The sequence below is a fragment of the Tamandua tetradactyla genome, chromosome 25 (assembly GCF_023851605.1).
Source record: "Tamandua tetradactyla isolate mTamTet1 chromosome 25, mTamTet1.pri, whole genome shotgun sequence".
In the NCBI taxonomy this organism is placed as follows: Eukaryota; Metazoa; Chordata; class Mammalia; order Pilosa; family Myrmecophagidae; genus Tamandua; species Tamandua tetradactyla.
In genome coordinates this window covers 2,126,538-2,148,917 of record NC_135351.1, presented here as the reverse complement: position 1 = coordinate 2,148,917, position 22,380 = coordinate 2,126,538, and the positions used below count along the sequence as shown (strand labels likewise).

The 22,380-nt window shown below is 40.3% G+C and overlaps 1 pseudogene; it reads left to right on the top strand.

The window, feature by feature from the left end:
* Positions 1-377: 377 nt before the first annotated feature.
* The window catches only part of LOC143668747 (ubiquitin-conjugating enzyme E2 J1-like), a 39,322-nt pseudogene continuing 17,319 nt past the window's right edge, over positions 378-22,380 (top strand).

The window sequence follows — 22,380 nt, the reverse complement described above, 5'->3', positions numbered from 1 at the left end:
AGAATTCCATTCACGCTGGAGGAAGGTCCACCCTAATTCAGCTTGGCCCCACCTTAATAACATCTTCAAAGATGTTATTTCCAAATGGGCTCACATTCACAAGTCTGGGAGTTAAGACATGAACATGTCTTTTTAAGAGGCATGATTCAATCTATAAAAATGATTGATAGTTTTTTTTTTTCAGTTCTTATTTGAATAATTGTATCATCAGCAAGGCCACACTATAACATCTTTGTGTTTTCTGCTCAAAGATTCTTGCTCAGGAGCACACACTCTGAAAACTCCAGCCCTTCTAGCTCACTGGGGAAGGCTCCTGGTCAGCTGCAGACCATTCATATTATCCGTGTGGGGCTCAAAATAGGGTGTGGCTAACCAAGATGTTCGTGAGGGCAGGGTGCTGGGACGCCCACAGGTTTGGAGTCGGTGGCACCGTGCTGGCCCTACCCACAGGTCAGGACCACCACCAGGACTCTAAGACCCTCAGCGGGGCAGCCCTGTTTGGATTGCTGCTTCCTTGCTCAGCCTCCAAGGGGCATGTGAGAGTGAGGGGCTGAGACCTGAGCTCCTCCAGCCTTAAGGTAAGTCTACCTCTAGTTTTTCAGGAGTGAGGAGAGAAAGGAGATGGAGACAGAAAAGAGGTGGCACAAGTCAATGGGGATGGCTGGAAGAGTGGGAGTCCCAAGCTTCTAGGGGAGACTGATGTGAACAGGGATAGTCCATAGCATGAAGGCAGCCTTGGGTTACAGGACTTTGGATTTTGGCTGGGGGTGGAATGGAGAGTGGAGAGCCAACAGAGGGAGTAATCAGCATCCACCAGTGAGGTTATGGAGGCCAGGAGAGGTGTGGTCTTAGCTTCTGAGGGTTGCATCCTAAACCTTGAAACACTGGGATCTCTGGCTCCCCAGGATTCCTGCCAAGGGAAGTGCGGAGTCAAGGAGGAGCCTCTGACTCATACCCATGGAGGCCCAGAGATGGGCATTTCCCCTGGCCGGAGGATGGAAACAGGGCTGGTTTAGCAGAACCAGTGTCACCCAGTCCAGAGGGGTGTGATGTCAGTGCCTGTAGAACTTCAAGAAGATTGTCCAGACGGGGCCTGGCTTGCTCCTCTAGTGACCAGTCTTCAGGCTTGTGCTGGTTTGAAAGTATTATGTACCCCAGAAAAGACGTGTTTTAATCCTGATCCAATCTTGTGGAGGCAGCTGTTTCTTTTAACCCAAATTTAATACTGAAGATGGAAACTTTTGATTAGATTATCTCCACAGAGATGTGGCGTGCCCATTTGGGTGTGTACTTTTTTATTAGATGGAGACATGACTGCATCATTCCAGGTGGGTCTTGATTAGTTTACAGGACTAAAAGAGGGAACATTTTGGAGAGAGTCAGAAATGACAGAAGCCTCAGGGCCAACAGAAACTTCACAGCAGAGCTGACACAGATGCAGGTACATGGAGAGCAGAGACACAGATGTTTGGAGATGCTTGGAGCCCAGCAGACATTGCCATGAGATGTTAAGCAATCCAGAACCTGGAGAGAGTCAAGGGCAGCCAAGATGAAATCCAGCCCTAGAGAAGCAAAGTGAGAAACCCCCACAGGAACAGAGGCTGAAAGCAACAGAGCCCAGGAGCAAGGGACCAGCAGATGCCAGCCACGTGACTTCTCGGCTGACACAGGTGTTCCTGACACATTGGCTTTTCTTGAGTGAAGGTAACCTCTTGTTGGCACCTTAATTTAGACACTTTTACTTCCTTAGACCTGTAAACTTGTAACTTATTAAATTCCCCTTTTTAAAAGCTGTTCCAGTTCTGGTATATTGCATTCTAGCACCTAGCAAACTAACACAAGGCCAAAACCCAAATTTGGGAAGTGAGAGAGAGAATCCCCAAACTCCTGCTGGCTGAAGCAAGGGGCATTGGATAATATCTGAGATTGCCCATAGTGTCCAGAGTTTAAACTCTGCCTTGCTTTTTACATTCAAACTCTGTCATAGATTATCTGATGGTATTAACCAGTTACCACTTCCCTGGGACGAAAGTGGGCCCAGGAGGTGGATGTTAGAGCAGAACCACCTTCTTCAGTCGAGTGTAAGAAGAACATCCTTGCACACAGGGTTCTCTGAAACAGAATGTGCTGCACTGTTAGGGGGTGCACAATAAAATATCTCCCTCGAGATATTTTAGTGAAGACTTGTAGGTCACAAGTCAGAAGCAATGTAGAGAGGATTCATTCACAAAATAAGAATGACAGACTCTAAGGTCTGTCCTGTAACTACGTGTTGAAGAGTGCTTTGAAAACTATTGCTTTTTTCTTTCTTTGCTTTGTCTATATGTTACACTATACAATAAAAAAAGTTGAAAAAAATAAGAGTGACAGAGAAGATAATGCCTAAGATTCTTTGTAGCTATAAGTCTTTAATTCTCCCAACCTTCCATGAACATCAATTACTTTTCCAGTCTCTTCCTATTTAGCACTGGTTTCATGTCAGTTCCTAGACTACAGGTTCTTGAGAATAAGTGCCACATTTCATTTTCCTTTTGAATTCCAAGAATACGGAGCACAAAGTGGGAAGTATTGATTGGCTGACTGATGGGTTCATAGATTGACATTTCTAGTGAGGGTGCCTACTATAGAAATTACCGTGATCCTTTCTTTCCATAATGCCACAATTTATGATAATAAATTGAATGGGGCAGAATGTCAATAAACAGTGAACCTTGTTGTAAGGTTATAGGAATCAATCATAGTACTTCTGCATTTTTTCAAAATAAAAAAAGTTTTAAAGACAAACTGACTTAAAAACGTGTCAGTGGCAATCAGAGTGTTTGACAATTTCATGTCTGTGAATCAAAGAATATTTGTATGATGGATGTGATTAAAGATATTCTGAGCAGCCGTGCACAGCTAATGGCATGGAAAATGTTCAGAAAATGTTGCTTTTAAAAAGAGACAAAAAAGCGATGGTTATATCACTTTCCCATGCAACCAAAATCTCTGCACCCTTTCCACTGGAAAATGTACACGTGGCTTCTTTCTGCTCCTTTTTCCTTTCATTGTCTCATCAAAACAGTGAAAAGAAATTGTATGCTTACCTTTCCCCCATCTCAATCTCCTGAATCCCAGAATAATTTTTCTTCCAATAGGAAAACTCTAAGCAACCAGCTTTCTTCTCATCTCCTATAGCTAATTTGCTTCTTTACTCTTTACTACTCCTTAAATGGTACTTATAGTTAAAAATGCCCAATCACTACATAGCATGACTAGAGGCAAAAGGTAGAAGCAGAAATCTGAGTGGATCTTGTCCCTCATTCTATACCACGCATATTATTCTGTTATAGGGTTTATATAGTCACCTCGGTGAATGGCCGTGGGTGGATAGTTTCAAGTCATGATGTCAACATAATTCTCCTTCCTCATGAATCTGTTTTATCTCTCTTTACCTGTACTGTTTAAAAAAAACTCTCTCTTAATATTTTCAGTCCCACTCAAAGATCCCCCATAATACTGCATTCCAGGCTGAAAGGCTTCCATGCAATGTGGCATTAGCTTACCTGTGGCAGAGACAGGCAGTGTCCCCAAAAATCCATGTGTTTCCCAGCATAGCCTGCAGTTAGATGGGGGGTAAACTACTATTCCTCGCCAATGCGTGGTGAACATAGTGATTTGAGCCTCTTCTGGGCTGTGGCAGTGAAGGACACATGTTGCTTTACCACACTCCCTTGCCCCAGCGACCTGAGAGGTCGCATTTTATCACACAATGACAGGAGTCTGAAACCGAGTCACTGCTGAATGTTAACCCCAGCAGCCCACTAGAAGAAATAAACCTGTGCGTGAGCTGTTGAGATTTAAAGTTTATGTAGACACTAGCATTAATTATCTTAATAATTGGTACCTGAAAGAGGGAGACCCAACACATAACTAAACTATGCAGCTTTGAGTAGCAGGTGATAATGGAGCCAATTTAGGAGGCTAGAAAGAGGGAGTTCTATGCTACTTGGTTGCAAAACGTTTGGGAAAGCCTACTGCCTGTAATCAAGTAGAGGGCAGGCCACTCCACTGTGCTTAGCTCTAGAGAAAGACGTAGGAGAACTGGACAATAGCAATATATATACTGACTACATTAGCTGCATTCATCAAGGTATGTCGAGAAAGAAACGACCTCAAGAAATAATTGTCCAGTGTGCAAGCAGCTAAAAAGGTGAATAGAGAAAGTCCGAAAATGTGGAGTTTTGAATAATTAGAAAAAACGAATACTTCAAGATCCCAAACATTAACAGATGGGATTTAAAAAGGTTTTGAGAACAAAGGTACATAAGACCTTTCGATTTGATAGGACAACTCAGCCAAGAATGGATGGAAGGTGTACTCTTCCCCTTTATTGCAGTGAGAACAAGAGCCAGAGGGAGAGGGGGAGGCAAGGGGACAAGAAAGAAAAGAAATTAAGCAACTTTGAGAATTATGTCTTGAAATATCTTTTAGGTGTGATTAATGGCATTTGGAAGTGATTGGAAGCAAACAGACGAGAAGCCTACTAAATTGAGAGTAACCCAATGGTGTGTACAATTCAATGTTTTTTAGTATGTTCACAGATATGTGCAACCGATCAATTTTATTATAACACTTTCAATACCCTAAAAAGAAACCCTGAAGAAAAATAAGCCCTGTGCCCACTAGCAGTCACTTTACACTCCTTCCCTCCCTTACCCCTAGGACACCAGTAATCTACTTACTGCTGCTATAGATTTGCCTTGTCTGGAAATTTCATAAGCATGGAATCACACATTATGTGGACCTTTGTGTCTGGCTTCTTTCACTTAGCATGCTTTCAAGGTCCATTCATTTTGTAGTATTTCATTTCATGTATCACTGCTTCATTCTTTTTAAGACTGAAAAATACTCCACTGTACAGATATAGCGCATTTTGTTTGTCTACGATGTCAGTCGATGGACATTAGGGTTGGTTCCACTCTTTGTCTATTATGAATACTGCTCTTAGGAACCTTACGCACAAGTTTTTTGTCTGGACATATGTTTTTAATTTTATTTAGTATATACGTAGAAATAGAATTGGTGGGTCACATGTATAATTTTTTGAGGAACTGTCAGACTGTTTTCAAAAAAAGTGGCTGCATTTTACATTTCCAACAGCAATTTATGAGGATTCTAAATTCTCCACATCCTTGTTTTTGTGTATCTCTTTGATTATAACCATCCTAGTGGATATGAAATGGCATCTCATGGTTTTCACTTGCATTTTTCTAAAGATTAGTAATACTGAACATCCTTCTTCTCTTTATTGGCCATTTGTAAACCTTCTTGAGAGAACTGTCTCTTTAAATCCTTTGCCCATTTTTAAACTGGATTATTTGACTTCTTATTAATGAATTGTTAGAGTTCTTTATAAACTCTAGACTAAATTAGGCCCTTATATGATTCAAAAATATTTCTCCCATTCTGTGGGTTGTCTTTCACTTTCTTGATAGTGTCCTCTAGAGCACTAGAGTTTTTAATTTTGATGAAATCCAATTTGTCTGCTTTTTCTTTTGCTGCTAGTGCTTATGGTATTATAGCTAAGAAAACAACTCCAGCCCATGGTTGTACCCTTCTCTAAACACTTCTAATACTTAGGGAGGACTAGGACTAACCCCTGTAAGAATTACTAGTTCTGTAAAAAAAAAAAAAAAAAAAACCTCATTTTTCTGCAAAAAAGTTAAGAATATAAAGAGGTCATCTTTAGTGGCCATTGATTTTCCCCAAAGCAACTTCTGGGTTTATTTACTGAAGAGAGTGAATTTGCATTGGGCTTTGCACATAGATCAAATATGCAAGGTTGAAAAGTGGGCAGGAGGAAGAAGTGATGGAGTACAGAAAACGAGCATGCACAGGAGGACCCTTATGATCCAGAGAGGGCTGCTCTAAAATGCAAGAAGCTGGAATCTCTTCTTCTGAAAGAAGTTTGGAAAAGTGGGTACTGAATCACAGCGCAGTTTAACAGTCCATGTAGCTGGCGGATCTCTTTCTGGGCGGATCTTCTGTGACTGATGTCTATTCAGGGACTCACTAATCATAAGCGATCATTTATTGAGCAATCACGGTATACCGGGCACTGCATTGAGTGCACTGCATTGAGTGCTTTAGATATACTCACTCATTTGATCCCTGTCTCAGCACTATAAAGAGGGTGCTTTCACTTCTTCCATTTAACTGAAGATCGAAATCAGACACAGAGGTCAAGGAGCTTTCCAGAGGCCACACAATGAGGAGTGGTGGGGTGGGGTCTGCCTGCAGGCATCCTGAACCCAACCTCTGAATCGCCTCCTCCTCCTAAACTGGAAGGGTTTATTAGTGGACATTTGTGGTACATGAAATCCATCTGGCTATTGATGGGAGAACGTTATTGCTATGTGGGTGACATCACCATTTAACATGTACCCTGCTGCCAACTAGTTCATTTTGGGATTTACGAATAAAAACAAATTGTGGATCTTAAACTACTATTACTACTACTAATAACAACAATAATATTTTACATTTGTGCAAAATATTTTGCATTTACATACTACTTCACTTCTACATTATGTCATGTTCTCTCAGGATCCCTAAAAGATCCCAGTGACGCACTGCCTGTGAAAAGGAGACTGGGTGAAAGAGAGGTTGATTAGGACCAGGAAGATGAAACTATGACCTTTCACCTTATATTCTTCTATGTTACTTCTTATCACAAGCATGAATCGCTTTGCCATTTGCTAGCTGCCAGAATGCATATGCCAGAAATGGAATGGCTTTTAAAAAGGGGAATTTAATAAGTTGCTAGTTTACAGTTCTAAGGCCAAGAAAATGTCCCAATTAAAACAAGTCTATAGAAATGTCCAATCTAAGGCATCCAGGGATAGATACCTTGGTTCAAGAAGGCTGATGAAGTTCAGGGTTTTTCTCTCAGCTGGAAGGGCACATGGTGAACATGGCTGCATCTGCTGGCTTTCTCTACAGTTTTCTTACTTCATGAAGCTCCCCGGGAGGCATTTTCCTTCTTCATCTCCAAAAGTCACTGGCTGGTGGACTCTGCTTCGTGGCTCTGCAGCATTCTGTTGTCCTTCTCTGCTCTCTCAGAATCTCCAGACTTTTCCAAAATTGCTTCCTCTTTTAAAGGATTCCAGCAAAGTAATCAAGACCCACCTGGAATAGGTAGAGACACGTCTCCACCTAATCAAGTTTAATACCCACACCTGAGTGAGTCACATCTCCATGGAGATAACCTAATCAAGTTTCCAACCTGCAATATTGAATAGGGATTAAAAGAAACTGTTCCTCTCACAAGAGTGTTTAGGATTAAAACATGGCTTTTTTAGGGTACATAAATCCTTTCAAACTGGCCCACCATTTCTTTAGGATAAACAATAAAAATATAAAAAGTAAAATCTCTTCAAAGTATATATCACAAGTTTTATTTCTCCCACAATGTATGGCTTACCCAAGACCACAGAGCCAATTAGCGGAGATGCGGGATACAGACCTTCTAACTATGAGTTACGTGTCAATCCACCACACCAGAGAGCTCTATCACTGCCTGAGTGCCAATCTTCTGTAGCACTAACAGTGACTTTGCAGGCCTAGCAAGGATGGACTGACTCGCCTCCCATGTAGAGCTCAGGCTCCCATCCTGTTCAGTCTCTGCCCCACGATACTCGCCAAACACTAAGCAAGGCCTCCTAAGCCCTGGGTGCTCCCCTAGGTTCTGGAAGCACAAAAGCTTTAAGAAATGGTCCCTGACTTAAATAGATACTTGTACAGCAATTTTCACAGCAGCAGTGTTCCCAATAGTCAAAAGGTGTCCAGATGAATGGATAAACAAAGTGTGGTATATATACAACGGGATATTATTCAGCCATCAAAAGAAATGAAGTGCCAGTACATTCTACAACATGGATGCACCCAGCTTTTCCCTTCTGCCCAATCCCAGAAACCTGGAAGGTCCCTGGAATCTTCTGGGAGCTGCTCTTCATCTACAGCGTCCCCACCAGTGGCCTGTCCAGAGCTCTTGAGGGGGCATTGGGAGGGAAAAGAGGGGAAGAATGATATTGTGTGTATATGTACAACATATCGCCTATAATTTGCAGTAATAATTCTGCATAAAGACTCTTTCTGAATTACCAATTATTTTATTCATTCAAAATGTAGGGAGATAAGAGTCCACATTCAGAATCTCCCTGAATTTCATGATTGGTTAATTTGGGAACAGGAAGCTCAATCATTTCTTAGAATTTTGCCTGGGGAGGCCTGTTCTGGGGGAGGTCCATCCTTTTGGTCTTACATGTACAGCTAATTAAAATTCTGACTGAGTTGAGGATCAAACAACCCTGTCCCATTGCATGCACACATTCTTCCTTTTTCTTTCAATATCTTCCAAGATCTATTTTAGACTGGGAGTGTTGTATACTTTCAGGGAACCCTTTGACCTGCATCCATTAAATCAAAAGCGGGAAGCAGGGCACAGCCATTCACCCAACAGCCAATCAGCATGAGATTGAGCTCTGGACAAATCTCCCTGGGTCCAGTGCCCCCACCAGAGCAGCAGTTAAGGTCATAGCTTCCTTTCTTAGGCAGCCAACTCAGCCGGTTGTTAATCTGAATTCACTTTAGTGGGTAATTCAGGAATTAAACTTTTGAGAGTACAAGTGAGAGAATGCAAAAGATTAAAGTGTCAGAGAACTTTCACAAATCCTAGGAGATGGGTACAAGAGGTTCACAATGAGTTGGAAAGAAGGGGAGAGAAATAATAAGGCCCTGGACCTTTTCCAATTCCCACCCTGGTGTGCTTGGCAGCTCACATGATACCTTGACTTTTCCAAATATCAGAAAGAAAAAGCAGCCAAAGTTTTATGTAAGAATGAAAAGGCCTGAAGCGCTTCAATTTCCTGGTGGTTAAACAAAAGAGGACACACACCAAGAAAAGCCACTTTAAGTGCATGCAGAAGAGCTGGTCAAAAGAAAACAGGCATTTAATCAGAACAAAAAAAATGAAATGAGCTCAATATTTGAGTATAACAGAGTTGCATAAATTCCTTGGGCTTCTTCCAGTGATGGGATAACATTAGAAGTTCCTCAGAGATTTAAATGAAACTTGGAGTGGTATTAATCATGAAACACAATTACCTCACAGGTAGAGCTATTCTTATTTTAAATATAGCATAGCTACTTATTGAATAACAGAATTGTTAGAGCTGAAAGGGTCCTGATTTCATAGCTAATACACCTGAAACCCAGAGACATTAACTGATAGATTTATCCATAGGTATACACTCAATTCAGAAGACACAGGTCTAGAAAGGAAGTGACCTGATGCCCCATTCCACAGGTTGGAATCACAAAACTATCCATTAAAAAAGTCTGTCAGGCTTGGGGAAGCATAGAAAAAAGTTTTAAATGGGTTCCAGGTTCCCCTTCTTTTAGGCCATCATGGAAATAGTTGCTGAATGGGTTGACAAGTTCCTACCAGAAAGTAAATTCCTCTAGTCATTCTTACTTTGCCAGGTCTCTTGGTAATAAACTTAGGTGTCACCCGATATCAAACACAAGAAGTCCCTTGACTGTACCAGTGACACAAAGGGGTCATGGACAGGAGAATTTGAGCCCTTAGAGCGATAATTCCAAGGACACTGAAATGGGCCCACAACCTCTTTCACATTCTTGGATATCTGAAAATCCTTTAGCTGGGGACCTTTCATTGGGCTATTTAATGCAACTCCTTCTGGGGATCTTAAATGTACCTCTGTGAGTCATATCTGAAGAATCAAACCAAATATCTGAGATAGAATACTGGATACAATCAAATGACCTAATTTTATGTAAGAAGGAATAAGAAGATGAACTGTGAAGTTCTAAACTGGCATAGTTGGTTTGGATACTGTAAAACGATAATGGAATAGCCCATTTTTTGATAGGTTGGTTACATTTAGAAAGGAATAAAGGACACATTCATTGAACTCATTTAATTTTTGATGGGGTCACCAGACAGGCAGATTGGAGGAACACGGGCCATGAGTGTGATTTCTGATAGAGAAGTGAGGCGGAATGAAGTACATCTAGACATTTTTGTAGTTGATTGAATAACAGTCATCCAAAGAACATTGACAAATAAATCAGTGATAACAGCCTGGAGGACAATCTCCAGGAACCAGCCACATGGCTGGCCTTGGTCCTGTCTTTCGGGTAAGACCACTCTGGGGGGAAGAGCGAGTATGTCTAGTGACAGAATCTATCTTCAAAATGACTTCCAGACCTAGAATGAAGAGCCAAAACAAAGAGATAAAACTTACTAGAAGTAAAAGTAGGACAAATAGGAAATTCTGAAATGAGATTTGCACAATCACACAACCTCACTGAAGACAATGTCTAGGTTGGGAGTGATTCTTGTGAGAAAGGCCCAAGGATGCGTTATCATGTGCTTGAGAAAGAAAATGCAGGCCACTTATACTTCCTCAGCAGCAGTGTGGACTCTCCATCCAGACAGGCAATAGGTGACCATCCAGGAGAAGGATGGAGTCTCCATCCAGGCAGGAAATAGAGTGACCTCCCCAGCCTTCCCTCAAACAGTTCCTGCTCACTCAGGGAAACGGATTAGAAAGGCAGTAGACCTCTACCCACCAGCCCTCTAACACTCCCCACACATCCTCATACATAATACTCTTCTTCAGTGCTTTTCACACTGTCCCACAAATGCCATCTCCCTCCTTTGTTGTTCTTTTCTTCTGCCCAAATGCTGGTCAAACTAATAGGCTTATCTTTACCTTTAATGTATTTTCCTTCATGTTTCATCTATTAAAAACATAATAACTCTACTAATTTTGAAGGCCTAGATCAAATTCTACATTTTTGTGTGACTTTCTCTTCCTTACTGGTCAAAATGGCCTTGCCTCTCTCTGTGGGCCATGGACTCGTGTGGATGGAATTCTTATCACCTCTGCCAGCCCCATCGTAGATCATCATGGATGAGAGTCGTTTATTACATTTCATGGCATCTGGATTAGTTAGGGTTCTCTAGAGAAACAGAATCCACAGGGAACACTCGCAAATATAAAATTTATAAAAGTGTCTCACATGACTGCGGGAATGCAGATCCAAAATCCGCAGGGCAGGCTGTGAAGCTGACGACTCCAATGGAGGGTCTGGATGAACTCCACAGGAGAGGCTCACCAGCCGAAGCAGGAATAGAGCCTGTCTCTTCTGAATCTTCCCTAAAAGGCTTCCAGTGATTAGATTAAGCATCACTCATTGCAGAAGACACTCTCCTTTGGTTGATTACAAATGAAATCAGCTGTGGATGCAGCTGATGTGATCATGATCTAATTCTACGAAATATCCTCATTGTAACAGACAGGCCAGCATTTGCCCAACCAGACAAACAGGTACCACCACTTGACCAAGTTGACACATGAACCTGACCATGACAGCATCCTAAACGAATTCTTAGAAATCTGAGGATATAAACTAGATTTTATACTTATCTGTATTATGAGGAGTAAAGGAGAAGGAGAGGAGGGAGGAAGGAAAGAAGGAAGAAAGGAAGGGAGGAGGGAAAGAGAGAAAGGAAAGATAGCAGGGTTGGTGAGATAAGCCCTTATACTGGTGAGAATGGGTATGCTGCTCTCAGCACCTGGCTGCTGGGAGGAGGATTTGCAGTCAGGCATGTCAAATGTTGCATTGTATGTGATGATGGATTGTAAATTATAAAACTCTATATCAATAGGAGCAGTCAAAGTAATTTCAAAAAACTTTGAGATAATATTTATAGACTGATATTTCTCAGTTTATAAGGATCAATCTCTTAAGATATAAGCCATTTTTGTCAGGTCCCCTGTCCCCCACCATCACACGTGGCAGGTGTGTCTGACACGATGCAAAGGGAGTCTCTTCACACCCACCATCTCAGTACATGGGGCTGGAAAATTAGGTGCAGAAAAAAATGTGTGTCCAAGTCCAGCAATAATTTATTAAAAGAGCAAGTGGATATATAGACATTCTTCTGTAGATAAAACTAAAGGAAAATGTAAATATAAAATATATGACATTTCATGGCAGGAAAGGCCGGTTCAGAAATGTTCAAAGAGGCATTAGCTGTACAACAAACTCTTGTAAGGAAACAGTGGCTAGCTCTGTTCCTGGAAAGGTGGAGAGGACAGTTCAAAAGGATTAGCTGTGCAGGCAGGTTTTTACATTAACAAATCTAGTGTGTTTGGGAAGCAAACTGGTTTGGAATATTTTGTTACTGGGTTACTGCCATTTCTATTGATTTCCTCTAATTGCTCCTTTTTGCTGAGACCTCGAGCTTCAGTACTTTTCAGGAATATGGCCTTCGTGATAATGACAGTCAATTCAATTAACAAATCCCTACTATCTCTTGGGTACCTGTGACCAGGCTGCCATACACAAGACCAAGGGTTTTGTCCAGAGGGGCTCCCAGACAGATTCTATCTAGTTCCCTCCCACTCATCGCTATGCATCTAGTGTGGTATAGCCGGAGAGGGGCTCTGCCTTACGCCCAGCTTGTAATGGAACAAAGAAGTCAGTTCTCATCAGTTATTCTGTAATCCTTGAACTTAGATATAAATACATCAAAGGTTTGGAAGAGATCTTAGTAAGCCCTGAGAACAGAACTCAGATTTGTTTATGACACCACCCCAAACCAAAAATCTGAAAGATGCTTTCATTTCCAAATTCAGGGTCATTGGGCACAAGGCTGAGAGTGAAATGTGACCAAGTATTCAAAACCAGGATGGCTCAGCTCAAACAGGGTGTCAGCCTGTGAAAACTACATCAGTTATAAAAAAAATCTCATTTAACTTACTCAAATCCAACTCATTCGATTCCCCTGTAAAGTAGGTTTATAGAGCATATGGAACTTGCTGGCTTCTTGGGATATTGCAAAGACAGATTTGTTGATGGAGAATATTATGCTCTTTTCCCTGTTTCCTACTTCAAATATATTATTTTCTCCTTTTAAAATATATTTTACAGAGAGTGAAGTTTGGATCAAACCCAAACCTTAATCTTTATATTTTATTTTAGAACATATTGTAACATTAGAAAATAAATGTTGAAGCACTTGTTCTCTTTTAACTAAACCATAACAAAGAGTTTAAAATAAACCTTCTGAGATGCTTATTAATTATAGGGTGTACAAAACTCTACAAATATATGAAAAATTTATTTTTAAACAACATGTTATTTACTTTATCAAAAATATATATTTTCAACTCAACATTCGGACAGCTTTTCAGACGAAGTACCTCTAAATTGAAAGTCATGGGTCCCATTGTTAACCTGAAAAAAATTACATTAAGTACATTTCAGAGTGTCCAAATACTGAACACAAGGAGGAAATAGTATATTTATTGTACCTTTTTCAGACGAAAGTTGGACCTACTGCTCTAAATTTAGAGTTACTTTACCTGAAATGGTGTCTGGAGGCAGAAGAAAAACATATTAAGCACATTATTTGAAACTGTGACTAATATACTATTTAAAATATTTATCCTCTGTTTCCAGACTTTTCAGACAGCCTGTATATTATTTTGGCACAGATAGCAGAGCATTTTACATACTAATGAATCACGTATGGGTTGCAAAATCCCTGCCCAATTCAGGCTAAGGATATGTGAATGTTCATTTTGCTCTGTAGAAACAAGCTACATAGGGCAAGAGACAGGGCACAGAAGTTCTCTGAACCTGCCGGTAAAAAAGTTTGAACAAAACACACAGAATGACACCCCCTAGGGATCCAGTCTTCTAATAGGCACATGGTCACGGAAGCTCTGGGATCCTCCACAATACATCATTTGGGTGTTGATGGTTAGCGCCGCGTCTCTTTTCAGTCATTTATTCATTCATCCAACACGGCTTCATGGATGGCCCCTGCAGAGCACTGAGCTGGGAAACTCTGGTTGTCAGTAGGCATAAAGTCCCGAAAAGACTCAACCCTTGGTGAAACGTAGCTGGATTCTCAGCACTAATGTGCTTCTCTCAGCACTCCAAGGATGTGTGCCCAAAGGGTGCCCGTCCCACCGCACACCTGATGCACCAGGCTAGCTCCTCCAAAAAACAGTTTCTGAGCCTTTTGCACCTTTCAGGCAGTCCCATCTGCTCCCTGGCAGGGAACTGTCCTGCAGACGCAGGAACATGCTGCTATTTTGTTGCCTCTTGCCAAAGAATGAGCCCCAAGCAGCGGGTGCCCTCACTCTTAAATTCTAAACTCACATAAGTATTACCCAGAGTAAATGCAAATCAAATTTAATCTCTGATTGGTTGTATTACACAAATCTGGACTATTTTATCTGGTTATATGGTAAGTGGGCAATATTACAATTTGCTGATTGCAAAGCATCAGCTTAGCTGATTCAAGTTGATTGGTCCGGCAACTCCAACCAAAGCAATGCCATCTGCTCACCTTCTCAACCAGAAGTCTTTTCTCCTCTGACATTCAAACTGACACCCCAATCTAAGCATGCATCTGCCCATAGATATCCTGACCCATGGCTATACCCCAAAGTAATTTCCCCTATTCAGTTCAGTGTTTTCCCAGGATGTTAGAGTCTTCCCCTCACTAAAATCACAGAATCTCAGAATCTCCACTACATCAGGCAATCAGCCCTTATGGTTTCCCCAATATAGTATGAAGTCTTATCACCATAGTATTAGTTTAGTATGAGGTCTAAAAGAAGTGGCAATATAAGAGTTAAACAACAGAATCATGAGAAAAACTCAACAGAGAGTCCCGACTACTGGATTATTATAAATATAGAACCCATGCAGTCCTTCTGTTTGTTCCCTCCCCAAGTTTATGTTGAATATTGCTGCCAGAGTAAGGTAGCAGCTAGATTATAGGTATGGTCATATTGACAAAGATCCAAAATAATAATCTGTGCTGGGATGTGGTTCCTTTCCATGAAGTTTCTAGGGGGTCAGTCTCCTTCTGCCTTGATTTTCTGCCATCTCAAAAGCATCATTTCATCCACACGACCCTCTTCTCCAAGCTCACGTGCAGTCAATAGGAAGGAGACGGAAGGGGAGACCATGTCCTTCCCCTTCAAGGGAAAAGCATGAACGTTGCTGAAAATGTTTATGCTCTCATGCCTTTGGCCAGAACTTAGCCATGTAGTCACAGTGAACCAGGGGTGAGAGCTGTGAAGGAGGACTGTATTTTGATCAGCAAAAAAATCCCATTATTGTGGTAGATGAAAGAATGGATGCTAGGAGGCTCTGTCATACCAAAACATTTCTTCACGTTGAAAGTCTATGACTGCTTGAAGTTAGATGTTAAATAAGCACTGCCCTATAAAGTGTAGTACATTATGGACCAAAATTCAGCTTGAATTGCAAACCGTTTCCGAGCATACCTTGTTCTATTCATCTTTTACTATCAGTTCAGGTTCTCAGGAGCCCCTGGCAGTCTGGGTCTCACCCTACCTCCTCCTTCTTATACATCTTATGATGCTCTCTTCCTCCTCTGGACATCTTTGCCTTCACTTCCAGGCCCTCTTCACCCACTCACAAGTCCGTGCCTACAATGCACACCCCAGTGCCTGCCGAGGGCAACCCCCAGTAAAGACCTTCAAATACCCATCTTCAGATCTGCTCTCCATCTCACAGGTAAAACCAGAAGCTCTGGGGAGTTCCTGCTGCCATGAGAAGCCCTCAGCCAATGATGGAGGGGCACTGGAGATAAATGTCCCACCTGGTGTTGTTGCCCTTGGGTAGACTACACTGGAGTGTTCTTTCCCTATTCCTAGTAGAACAGCCAGCAGAACTGAGCTTCAAGTGCCTAGCTTGGTAACATGCCTTTCATTGGCTTCCTTCCCCTCCCTGTCTCACTCTTTCATTCCCCCACCCATGCTTCCTGGAATCACTCCTAAATAAACCAGCAGTCCCCAAATCCTTGTCTCTGTGTTTGCTTCTGGGGAAACCCAAACAAACGTAATCATGTCCTGTTTTCTCCACCTGCCTGGAGTATGGACAATACAAATCCCTCATCTTATTATATCATATTGCCAGGGCTTGGCACACAATAGGTGCTTAGCAGATGTCGGGGGCGCCTCAGAACTGACTCTGTTCATGTCTTGTGTGTGTTTTTCTTATCCTCTCTGTTCCAAAGCCAGTGTAGTGATTTCTTAGTTCAACACCAAGTTGCTAAGAAGTGGTCATTGAAAACTTTGAAATCTGCAGCCCAGAGAAGTGCTTGGCTTGTCCACGACCACATGGCAACAAACACAGAAGTGTTCTCCCACATCGACAAAGAACAAAGCTATTTGCTTTGGTTTCGTCACTATCACTTCATTAAGCAGTCGGAAAGTTCAGTTATCCACTGAATTCATTTTGCACTAAGTTTTGTTTACTTTCTGTTAAATGAACATGCTAATTCACTGTAATAAAAGTCATAGTTTACAAAAAGATCCCATCCTCCAATACTCTCCCAAACGTTAGTGATTCAAAATATGTAGCAAATGGTTCTGTTTATAGAGCAACAGGGATGCATACTAAGAGCAGCCTAATATTCTCGAAATATGGATCTAATCCTTCCCCCATCTTTCCCCACCCAACACCCCCTTCTTTCTTCATCTCCATCCACAGAAAGAGGCTTGGGAAAAGATCAACATTTCCACCAGCCACAGGGGTGCAGGAGCTGCATGCTATTTGAATTTGTACCACAACATTTTGTCTCCTCAGTTCATACAGAAAAGTACATTACTATTAATTTTTTTAGTAAGTTATGCATTTAGAGAAAAATCATGCAGAAAATACAGTTCTAAATGCCACACATCACACAAATTTCTTTATTATTAATACTTTGCTATAGTGTGGCGCCTTGATTACAACTGATGAAAAAAATATGGTGATGATATTAATTATAGTCCCTAGTTTACATTAGGGTTCACTGTTGCTATTGTACAGACCTATGGGTTTTTTTTCCTAGTAACATATACAAATCTAAGATATCCCCTTTTAGTCACATTCAAATGCATAATTCTGTTGTGGTAATTGCACTGACAATGTTGTGCTACCATCACTACCATCAATTACCAAAACTTTTTTGTCACTCTAAATGGGAACTCTGTACCAATCCAAAATTAATTCCTCACTCCTCACCCCATCCCAGTCCCAGTAACCTTAATTCTAATTGCTCTGTCTATGAATTTCTTTATTCTAATTATTCCATATAAGTGAGAGCATAAAATATTTGTCCTAAAAGTTCAGCCATGTTGTCAGAAATGTATTCTTTTTACAGTGGACTAATATTACATTGTATAGATACACCACATTTTGTTATCCATTTGTCTTGTTGATAGATTCTTGGGTTGCTTCCATCATCTGGCAATTGTGAATACTGCAACTATGAGTATAGGTGTAAGAACATCTGCTTGAATCCCTGCTTTCAATACTTTTGGGTATATATCTAGAAGTGGGATTGTTGGGTCATACGGTAATTTTATACTTCACCTTCTGAAGAACCATCAAACTGTTTTCCACAGCAGCTGCACCATTTATATATTTCCACCAACAATAAAAGAGTGTCCCTATTTCTCCACATCCTCTTCAAAACTTATAATTTTCCAAATTTTAAATAGTAGCCATGAAATGGTATCTCACAGTGTTTTTTATTTGCTTTTCCCTAATGATATTGAGCATCTTTTTATATGCTTATGGGCAAATTCTCTAAATTCTTTGGAGAAATGGCTAATCAAGTCTTTGCCCCATTCTTAAATTGGGTTGTTTGACTTTTTATTGTTGAGTTAGGACTTCTTTGTATATTCTGGATATGGAGCCCTTATCAGATATGTGGCTCTCAAATATTTTCTTCCAGTTTGAAAGTTGTTTTTCACTTTCATGATTAATTCCTTTGATGCATGAATTTTTTTCATTATGATGAAGTCCTATTTATCTACTTTTTCTTCTTTTGTTTGTGTTTTTGGTGGAAAGTCTAAGAAACCATTGTCTAACATAAGGTTCTAAAGATGCTTCTTTATGTTTTCTTCTAGTAGTTTTATAGTTTCAGTTCTTCTGTTTAGGCATTTGATCCATTTTTAATTAATTTTCTTGTGGTATGAGGTAGGGGTCCACCTTCATTTTTTTGCATATGGATATCCAGTTTTTCCAGCAATTTTAGTTAAAGATGCTATTCTTTCTACACCCTTGTCAAAAATCAGTTGGCCATAGATGTGAGGATTGATATCTGAACTCTCAATTAGATTCTACTAGTCTATATATCCATTCTTGTGCCATTACCAGGCTGATAAAACTACTATAACTTTGTGATAAGTGTTAAAATTGGGAAATGTGAGCCCTCCAACTTTACTCTTCTGTTTCAAAATAGTTCTGCTATTTGGATCCCTTGTTCTTCCTTATAAATTTGATGACTTACTTTTCCACTTCTGCAAAGAAGGCTGATACAATTTTCATTGAGTTTAAATTGACTCTAAATCACACTAGGCAGAATTAATAGCTTAACAATATTTAGTGTTCCAATTTATGAACTTGGGGTGTCTTTCCTTTTGTTTAAATCTCTTTGGATTTTGTAGCTTTTCATATATAAATCCTTTAAATTCGTGGTTAAATTAATTCCTAGATAATTGATTCATGTTGTTGCTACTGTAAATGAAGTGTTTTATTGATTTCCTTTTCAGATTGTTCACTACAAGTGTACAGAAACACTACTAATTTTTGCATTTTGATCTTCTACCCTGACACTTTGCTGAATTCCTTTAGTAGCTCTAGTAGCTTTATGTGGATTTTCAGGAATTTCCATATATGGGATCATTTCATTTGCAAACTGGAAAGTGTGACTTTTTCCTTTCCAATTTGGATAGCTTTTCTTTTTCTTGCCTAGTGCTCTAGCTAGAACTTTCAATACAATGTTGAATAACAGTGTGGGCATCCTTGTCTTATTCCTGATCTCAGAAGGAAAGCTTTCAGCCTTTCATTATTGAGTATGACTTTAGCTGGAAGTTTTTCATATATGCCTATTATCGTGATGAGGGAGTCTCCTTCTACCACAAGTGTTTTTATCATGAAATGATGTTGGATTTTGCCTAATGCTTTTTCTGTATCAGTTTAAATTATCATGTGGTTTTTTTTTTCTTTCTATTAATGTGATGAATTGCATTAATTTATTTATTTTTTAGGTGCATGGTCCAGGAATCAAACCCAGGTCTCCCACATGGAAGGCAAGCATTCTAACCACTGAACCACCCATGCATCCTAACTGATTTTTATACTGAACCATACTTGCACACCTAGAAGGCATACAATTCTTTTAATGTGCTGTTGGATTTATATTGCTTGTATTTTGTTATCGATTTATACATCCATATTCATAATGGATATTGGTCTGGAATTTTCCTTTCTTGTGGTATCTTGTGGTGATGTTGGCCTCATGGTATAAGTTTGGATGTGCCCCTCCTCTTCAATTTTTTAGAAGCATTTGAGCAGAATTGGTGTTAATTCTTCTTAGAATGTTTGGTAAAATTCACCAGAGATGCTAACTGTTCCAGGGATTTTTGTTGTTGTTGTTGTTGTTGTTGTTAGGAGGGTTTTGATTAATAATTCACACCCTTGGCTTAATGTTGGTAGTTAGTGTGTTTCTGGGAATTTGTTCATTTCATCTAGGTTGTCTATTTGTCGGCATACAGTTTTCATAGTATCCTCATAATCCTTTTTATCTCTGTGGGGTCAGTAAAAATTTCCCCCTTTCACCTCTGATTTTATTTATTTGTCCCTTCTATATTTTATCAGTCCAGCTAAAGATTCGTATATTTTACTGATCTTCTCAAAGACCAGCATTTGGTCTATTGTATTCTCTCTGTTTTGGTTTGTTTGTTTGTTTGTAGTGAGGGGAAGTGCAAGGTTCTGGAAACAAATTATTCTCTCCATCGTTTTTATTCTTTATCTCATGTATCTCCATTATAATCTTTGTTATTCGCTTCCTTCTTCTCATCTTGGGGTAAGTTTGCTCTTTTTCTTTGGCTCTCCATTTTAGGTCTCTCACTTGAGAATCTTTCTTCCTTTTTAACGTAAGTATTTAGAAGTATAAATTTCACCCTCAGCACTGCCTTGCTATAACCTATAAATTTGATTAAGTTGTGGTTTCATTTTCATTTCCCTCAAGATATTTACTAATTTCCATTGTGATTTCTTCTCTGATTCTTTGGGTTCTTAAGGGTGTGTTGTTAAATTTCCCCATATTTGTGAAGGCTCCATTTCTTTTAATTTGTTAATTAATTTCTAGCTTCACTCCATTGTGGTCAGAGAAGATATACTGGATGACTTCAATATTTTTTAATTTATTGAGACTTGTTTAGTGACCTAGCATATGGTCTATCTTGTAGAATAATCCATGTTCTCTAGAGAAGAATGTGTATTCTGCTGGTGCTGGGTGAAGCATTCAATACGTGTTTGCTATATGTCAATATTTGCTTCATATATTTTGGGGCACTGTTATTAGGTACATGTCTTCTTGTCAGATTGAACCCTCTATCAGTGTATAATGGCCTTCTTTGTTGCTTGCAGCAGTTTTTGAATTAAAGTCTATTTTATCTGATAATTAATACAGCAAATTCAGCTGTATTTGGTTACTATTTTCTTGGTATATTTTTTCCATCCTTTTCCTCTTCTTCAACTCGTGTCTTTGAATTTCAGGTGAATCTCTTGTAAACAGTGTGTAGTTGGATCATCCCTTTTAACCATGCTGCCAAACTCTGCTTTTTGAAAACATAGTTTAATCCATTTAAACTTAAAGTAATTACTGATAATGAAGAATTTTTTTCTGCCATTTTGCTACTTGGTCTTGGTAAATCATAGCTTTTTTTTTTTTTTTTGCCCTATTCTTCCATTAATGCCTACTTTCACATTTATTTGCTTTTTGGGTTTTTTGTTTTGTTTAGTTTGCATGGGCAGGCACCGGGAATCGAACCCAGGTCTCCAGCATGCAAGCAAGAATTCTGCCACTGAGCAACTGTGGGCTGCCTATTTATTTTTTTATTGTGCTATTTTGAATCTCTTTTCATTTTTTTCTGTATATATTTTTCATATAGATTCTTTGTGGTTATCATGGACTTAAACATAACATTATAAATCTATAAAACCATGTTTGATTTGATGTCAGCTTAACTTCAATAGTATATACACATATTGTTACAATACCTATCCATCCCCCCACATTTTTATGTACTTATTGTGCATTGTATCTTATATGTACAAAAAAAGCATATATTTAAAAATAAGGTATCAGTAGCTGAGAGATTTCAAATAGAGTCCACAGGCTTCTCTGGAGGTCACTGGTATGCAAGCTTCAGTTAGACATTGCTACCTATCATAACTTTCAAAACCCCAACCAAAACCATTCCTGCCAATGCTAGAAAACACCTACAGCAATATATAAGATTCTACAAACGTTCCATGCACTAGGAGAACTCTTCAGAAATCTACAACCTCCAGATGGGTCCCTGGACCAGTCAAGTCCTCAAATGCAGAGGGGCCGGCCTCTCCAGAATATCAACTAGTTCCATTTCCCTCTCCCATATTATCGTCAGCCTCTTCCAACATGAAAAAGTTAGAATTCGCATAGCCCAAATGCCCCTAAAGAGAGGGATAGAAAGATCAAAGGTGATGGTAGAGTTATACAGTGAAGGCGGGGTTTAACAACCACCATGATTGTTGAATAAACATATTGATATTTATTTTAGTCTCCAGTGTCTTCAAGAAGCTAGAAGTAAAAACCTAAAATTGTGGACTTGTGATAAGATGGCCAAAAGAGTAGGTCAAGTTCAGCCCTGTTCCAAGGAAAAATTAGAGATGGGACAGGAGGGCGACTGAGATGGTGATTCTAGAGTGCGACTGACCTGGGAGAGCCTTGTGCACCACACAGAATGGCCAAGATTTCAGAGGCCAAGGAACTGAGAAGCAGAAAGCTGGAGCCTGGCATGGAGGCATGGAGCTCTCAGGAGTATACGACAGGGAGCCGGGGACTAGAAAGTAAACCAGGCCATGTTCCTTGAATGCCATATCTTCACCAGCACAGCCCTGTGACCCAAGATTCACCCCACACCCCCCAAACCCCATCACCAACTCCCATTCACTGTGCTCCAAGTGCCCCGTGCACCAACTCCCAGCGCAGGTACCCACCCCAGAGCCCCACTCCAAGTGCAGCCCAACCCACCTCTCCTGCACCCCTCCTGAGCACTACCTCCCCCTCCCTCTCCCTGCAGGCAGTTGCCAGCACAGAAAGGCTACAGGCACTAACCTCCATACCCAGGTTACCCCCGCCCCCCACCCATAGTGTCACACAGCCTCAACCCACACACCCCTGAGGTCTGTGCATCCGTTTATGGCACTCCTAGA